This window comes from Quercus robur, chromosome 5, assembly GCF_932294415.1.
Source record: "Quercus robur chromosome 5, dhQueRobu3.1, whole genome shotgun sequence".
In the NCBI taxonomy this organism is placed as follows: Eukaryota; Viridiplantae; Streptophyta; class Magnoliopsida; order Fagales; family Fagaceae; genus Quercus; species Quercus robur.
The window spans coordinates 85,410,804-85,417,667 of NC_065538.1; the positions used below are offsets into that span (position 1 = coordinate 85,410,804).

General features: G+C 30.7%; 1 long non-coding RNA gene across 1 annotated transcript; it reads left to right on the forward strand.

Annotated features, from left to right (window-relative positions):
- The first annotated feature begins 4,144 nt into the window (after positions 1–4,144).
- LOC126727511 (uncharacterized) lies at positions 4,145–6,342 on the forward strand. Its single transcript, XR_007656257.1, has 3 exons — positions 4,145–4,341; positions 4,950–5,003; positions 6,046–6,342. It is a non-coding gene; the product is annotated as an uncharacterized LOC126727511 (long non-coding RNA).
- Positions 6,343–6,864: the final 522 nt, after the last annotated feature.

The following is a 6,864-nucleotide window of genomic DNA, read 5'->3' on the forward strand; positions in this document are numbered from 1 at the left end:
CTAATGGAAGATCCATTCCCCACTCTCCAACATCCCTTCTCAAGGATTGGTTGAGCTGCCATTAAGCTTCACACGTAGGAGCTATATGTACAATTTCAAGTGACAATTTGTGAGATCCAATCATCAAAATTCATATGTCCAAATAAATTTCATAATATTTTCTTTTTAAGTTGTTATTCTTGTTCTCCTATATCAGATTCAAAATAACCATAATATAATTAACTTTAAGTGAATAAGTAATATTTTCAGATTGATTACTTCATTTCCTCTCTAAGAAAGCTCAACTATTCATTATCCTTTTACCTTTTAGCAGGGTAGCTTTTCTTCTTTTTTTTATTTTTTTTTTATTTTTATTTTTTAAATCTCTTTAGATATACATTTAACACCTATTATATTCCAATTCCCTCATTTTGCAATAGTTTCTGCAACTTTAGTCTCCATGTGTTTACATGTATTTTTTCCCTTGCTCAAACTATATATATATATATATATATATATATATATATATATATATATATATATATATATATATATTTTTTATCAAACATTTTAATTTATCAAAACTATGATCTTTATCTTATTTTTTCTATTTCATAGTGTTGGATCATGTGTTTTCATTTCAAAAATTGGTCCCAGATAATGTTTTGATGAAGAAGATATAGGTGTATAAAATAATTTTATTTAAATATTAAGATAACTAATGAATAATTATTCATCCAAAAGTTTCCAATTTACAAAAATTTGTTAACTACTATGGTTTCAAAAATCTAATAATTTGATATATCTTTATATTAGTATTCTAAACTAATTAAAATTGAATGGGGTAAATTTATATTTTAGAATGACGTCCTTCTTGGATAAATATTAAACTTATTAACATCTGAATAAACATATGTTAATGCGTTTATATCTTCTACGTTAAAACTTATTCCATGCTAAATTTAAACATAAATTCGATACAATGTTTATAGTTTGCATGTTTACATTTACTTTTTCTCATTGCTCAAGTTAATTTAAAATTAAAAGAAATTTTGACTTATCAAAACTGCAATCTCTCATTAATGCGATTACATAGTGTTGGAAATGTAACACAACACTTTAACGAAAAATTATTTATCTAAAAAATTACAATTTATAGAAATTAGTTACAACTTTGGTATTTAACTTCATGATGTTTCATTTTAAAAATATAATTTTTAATATAGTTTTAACATTAATATTCTAAACTAATTAAAATTGAAATGAATAAGTTTAAATTTAAGGATGGCATACTGATAAGATAAGTATTAAACTTATTAGCATATGAATAAACATATGTTTATGTATTATATCTTATACATTAAAGCATTAATTCATGCCAAATATATGAAATGTAAACATACATTGGATACAATGTCATTTTTACCTATATATTGGTTATTTGAAATTCAAAACCCTCATGATAAAGCGCACAACCTTTTAGGACATAAGGAATGGAATGAATTGCAGAGATCGCATTAGAAAACTCACTTTTCTTGTCTTGACCTTATGAAAGATGTAGTTACTCGGGCTTTTAAGTGGAATAATGAGATTTTTAAATTAAAAAAAAAAAAAAAAAGATTTTGGGTTTGGAATTGGGTTTAATTTTATAGGTTTAGTTTTTGAGTGATATTTTTATAGAGAGGTTAATTAACTTGGGTTGGGTTTGATGAAATTTTTTGAAATCCATAATCACCTCTTATTTCTATGTTTCCTCTTTTAAATTAGGTACATCATAAAATGAGATAGGAGTGCAAACATAGTCCTCAACATCTTCAAAGAGTTTCCAATCCACTTTCAAAATTAAACACAAATTGTCTTTCCAACTAGAAGAAGTTTGCAAATGCCTTTGCAATTTGTAGTATTAATTGAGTAAAGAAGAATAATAGATTACTCACCTAAATGAATTTACAGAAAAAAGAAAAAAAAGTTATGTCTTCTAGCTATTATTCAAAACTTGCCTTACTACACCTGCCATTTGGTATAACATAGAATAACTTATTTTTCTTTGTTAATTTCTTTTTATTTTATTTTTTAAAAAAGCATTTTAACTTATTTGAACTACAACCTTTATCTTACTTTTGCGACCACATTGTATTAGAATATGTGTTTACATTTCAAAATTGACCTCAGATAATACTTTGATGAAGAAGCACTAAATGTACAAACTTAAGTTTATTCATATGCTTATGTTTATTCACATGTTAATATATATAAACAACATTTGTCTTGTTAATTTGTCATCGTTAATTTTTTAATTTAGAGTATTGAGCTTTATTAATTTTGGAAGTGAATGCAACAGTATCTCTAATGATTATTCCTTTAAAAAAAAAAAAAAAACTAATACACAAAAATAAGTTAACCACTTTAGTTTCTAACTTCATGAAGTTTCATTTACAAAAATCTAAAAATTAGAGAGCATCTCAGCCGTACCACATTGTACCCGATACATGATGTATTTTTTCATAAGCCAAGGGTTGACTTGAACCTTCTGGATACAATGTGGCACTGCCACTGCTTTTCCATAAAACTCAAACTTCTTTTAGTTTACTTTCTTTTCTTTTGTGCACTTTAAGCTCCATGTAAAATTGTCAGAAAGACTAAAATCGCTAAGTTTGAATTGATGTCTTTTGTTCACAAATGATACGACTTAAGTCTAGTTTTGAACATGTGTCCGTATATTGATGCATTGGACCAAAGCTTAACCAAAACAACAAAGTCTATGGATTAACTAGAATTCTCTAGAGAAAGAATTCGACAAAAAGTCTATATTTTATTAATAATTGTCTATAAAAAATATATACAGACTTAGAGACTTATATAAGGACTTTGTAAAACTTAGCAGACAAGAAAATATGTGAAATATACTTTTCAACAATTGCAAACATTATAGCTATTAAACCCAACCGAACATTGAGCTACTTATGAGTCAGGTCACTAGGTTACTGGTTTAACTAGTGAGTCATTGGTCAAACCATAAGGTCAAATAAAAAAAATTATATATGTACGTGTGTGTATATATATATTGTGGGGCCCGGCCCAAAACAATGGGCCACCTAAACACAGGCCCGTCCGAAAAGCATCACGTCCGAGGAGAAGTCATAGCCAAAACGTTATTCAAGCCCAATTACGGTAAAAGAAACCTGTCCGAGGAGTAACATCTCCTCGGACGCTACGAAGTCCAGACCAAGAGCTCGCCCCTACCACTGCAGCTCATCCTCCAAGCATATAAAAAGAATAAAACCCAAAATATCTCATGGAAAGCTGCTACCGCCACATTAAATGTGTCACAACCACCCTCTTGGCCGCATTAATGAGGAAAAGACCCCTGAACAGTACTGCCTTGGCCACTGCAACTCACAAGGGGATGATAAAGGTGTCTGATAGGACAGGTGCTCAAGTGGGGGCTTAGATGATCAACAAGTGTAAGGTTCAGATAAGAATAATAGAGCTATATAATGTAATAGAATCCCTCAAAGAGGGGGACGGAAAAATCTGTATTCATGACTTAGGAAATAAAATCTTCTGGGGAATATTCATTCTGGTGTTTCTATCCCTGCTACGACCTTCTCCATACCCAAGGCCGACTAGGTTCACTGAGGCTAAGTTCTTTCACCCATCCTCTACAAATATTTATTGTGTGTTGCGTTTTGGGCCAGGGCCTGATCAAAAGGGTTTGGGCCAGAAAAATCGTGCAACTACATATATATATATATATATATATATATATATTTTTTTTTTTTTTTTTTTGAAAAGAATATATGTATGTATATATACACAAACACATACATATACAAAAAAGTTTGAGTTACTTTTCAACAATTGCAAACATTATAGTTATTAAACCCGACCGAACATTGACCTACTTATGAACCAGGTCACTAGGTTACTGATTTAACTAGTGAGTCATTGGTCAAACCATAAGGTCAAATAAAAAAATTATATACGTACGTATATATATATATATATATATATATATATATATATTTTTTTTTTTTTTTTAAAAGAATATATGTGTAACATCCCGTGAGTTAAAAAAAAAAAAAAGTAAGTTAGCATTTTGTGGACACGTGTGCCCCCACCTAACCCCACTACCCATCATTCTCATCCACTCAATTTCACCCACACCTCTTCTTTCTTTGGCCGGCTCTCTCCTTTCTTTCTTTCTTTCATTTTCTCTCTTTTCTTTTCATTTTGCTGAAACACACACACACTCACCCGCCAGCCTCCACTCCAAAATACACTATCTCACCATCATTTTTCCAGCAAGATCACCGGAAAAATACTTAGGAACTCCAAAGCATCTTCATTATTTTATTTGAGGTAAAAGTTCAAATCTTTTTTTGATGAGTATTATGTTCTTGTTTGAGGTTATTTTACTCAAGCTTTAATAATGTTATTCATGTGATTTAAGAGCTTTGGAAATGATATTCATGTGTTTATATGTATGGATTTTGGTCTTGGTGGATGTATTTGATGAGTGAGTTCATGATTTTTACAATGATGGTTATCTAAGGCTTGTTGTGGTGAAAATTTAGAGGTTTTGAGTTAGAATTTGTGATAGATGATGAATATAATTTTTATTGATTATTTGGAGCTAGTTAAAGATTTAAATTGTTTGTCTTGGAGAAAATTATGAATTTGGTGTCATGGGTCACTTGATGATGTTATAAAAATCTTGTGGGAAGCACTTGTAAAGTGTGGAGGTTTTGATGTTAGATATGACACCTTGAAAGATTTATGAGTATAAATGGGAATCTATGCCTTGCAAATTAAAGTGTTTTGAGAAGTTTTGGAAGTAGAATACATTACATGTGAGGTTGAATACTAGGCTTGCCTAATTGAGTTCTTACTTGGCAATTCCTAATTTGTAGTTAGATACAATTTCAAGCTTTGTGCTCATTGTGATAGATTTGCTTGATATTGTTTAGGTTCTAGCTAATCTCCCCTTGGAGCTTGGAGTATTAGGATTTTGCGGTTGCGAGGTAAGTAGCTTTTTAATGGGTATTTTTGAAAAATAACCATATCTTATAAATATTGTCTTTGAGTCAAACACATTTTGGAAAATGATATATATGGATATATGCTTTCTTAAAAGTATTGTGTTGTGACCCCTACTATATATGAAAAATGCATCATATTTGATATTACATTTGGGGAAATGCATGAATTGTTGATATGGAAAAATGAGCATCTTTTATTTAATCTTTGATAAGAAAATCATTGATTTTATGGTGTATTGAAAAGTTAAAGATGCTTATCTTGTCTTGTATTATTTGAGAAATTGTTAGAAAATCTTTTGACAAGAATGAAGTTTGAAAACCTTACAAACTTTGTAGAAGTTAGATTATTTAAGGTTTTCTGAAACTATTTGGATATGAACTATGTGTTTCAAAGTAAGGTAACCTGTGAGTTTATGTGATTTTAGCCCTATGCCATGTGTGATTTCCCGGTGATCACCCGATTTGATTTCCGTAGTCTTTGTGACAATGGAATCAAATTTAGGTCAGTGCCCTTTCACTTTGGATGACGCGTTCTTCCCTGCTGTCCATGGGGGGAAAAGGTTCCTTGATTGTGTGTGGGTGAGGCTGCTGTCCATGGGGCCAAGAGACCACATGCAAGAGAGGTCCTATTTGACGCGCTCTCTCTGCTGCCCATGGGGGGAGAGAAAAACCTTGAGGGTATGGGTGAGGCTGCTGTCCATGGGGCCAAGAGTCTGCATACCAGAGAGGATAATATCATGCCAGTTGTGAATGGGTGGATCCCCTGACTGGTCTATGTGGTAGTGTGGTAGATTTGTGATAATTTATCTTATGTTAGATATTATGGTTTTAGAAATTATACTGTTGATACTCACAGATTATGGTATATAGTTTCAAGGTATTTACTTTGAGAAACTTTGTGCTTCATTATGTAATCATTCTTGTCATATTATTATTATTGAAGATGAAACTTACATTTCCCCCACCCCCATTATTGTGCTACTTACTGGGCTTTGTCTCATTCTATTATTTTATAACTTTTCAGAGTAGGCAACAATCTTTTGAGACAGCTTTTTGGTGGCTAATAGTAGTTAGACTAACTACTGACGGAGGCTGAATTTTTGTGTAATGGATATATTAGATGGTGTACATCTTAGACTAGGCTTGACTCATTCTTTTGTATATTATAGTGGTTATGACTGTATTTCCATTGATGGGACAAGCTGTGGTTATGTAATTGTTGTTTTCAGACCTCTATTCTTTTGTGGCCTATGGTCCTTGTAATTAATGCTTAGAGCTCTGACTTACTCTGAAAGTATATTCTATGGGATGATTATGATAATTCTTGTTGTGGCACTTGATAATAATTATGTGGATTGAATTGTCAAAAAAGAAAAAAAAAATTTACAGGTACTTGAGACGTCTCTCTCATGCTTTAGACCCTTTGGGGTTTGGGGCGTGACAATATGTGTATATATATATATATATATATATATAAACACATACATATACACAAAAGTTTGAAAAATCATAATATAAATATTTAAATTAAAAAATAGACAAATAGCTAAATTAAACTAATCATTATAATTCGCAATTAAGATTTCACGATAATGGAGTAGCCTTTTGATGAGATAGAAGTCTGGGAAGTAGGCATACTAATAAAAAGTGCATTTATTTGATAATAATAAAAATTATGTTGTCTTCTATTTATATTACCATATTAAAATTCATAAAACAAAAAAGAAGTCAATAAAGTAGACTTATATATATGTAATTTTACAAATTTTACAAACCCAACCAAGTGATAAAAACTCATCTAGTATATACATAGGTCGTCACAAACCCGTCAGATTTAACAAGA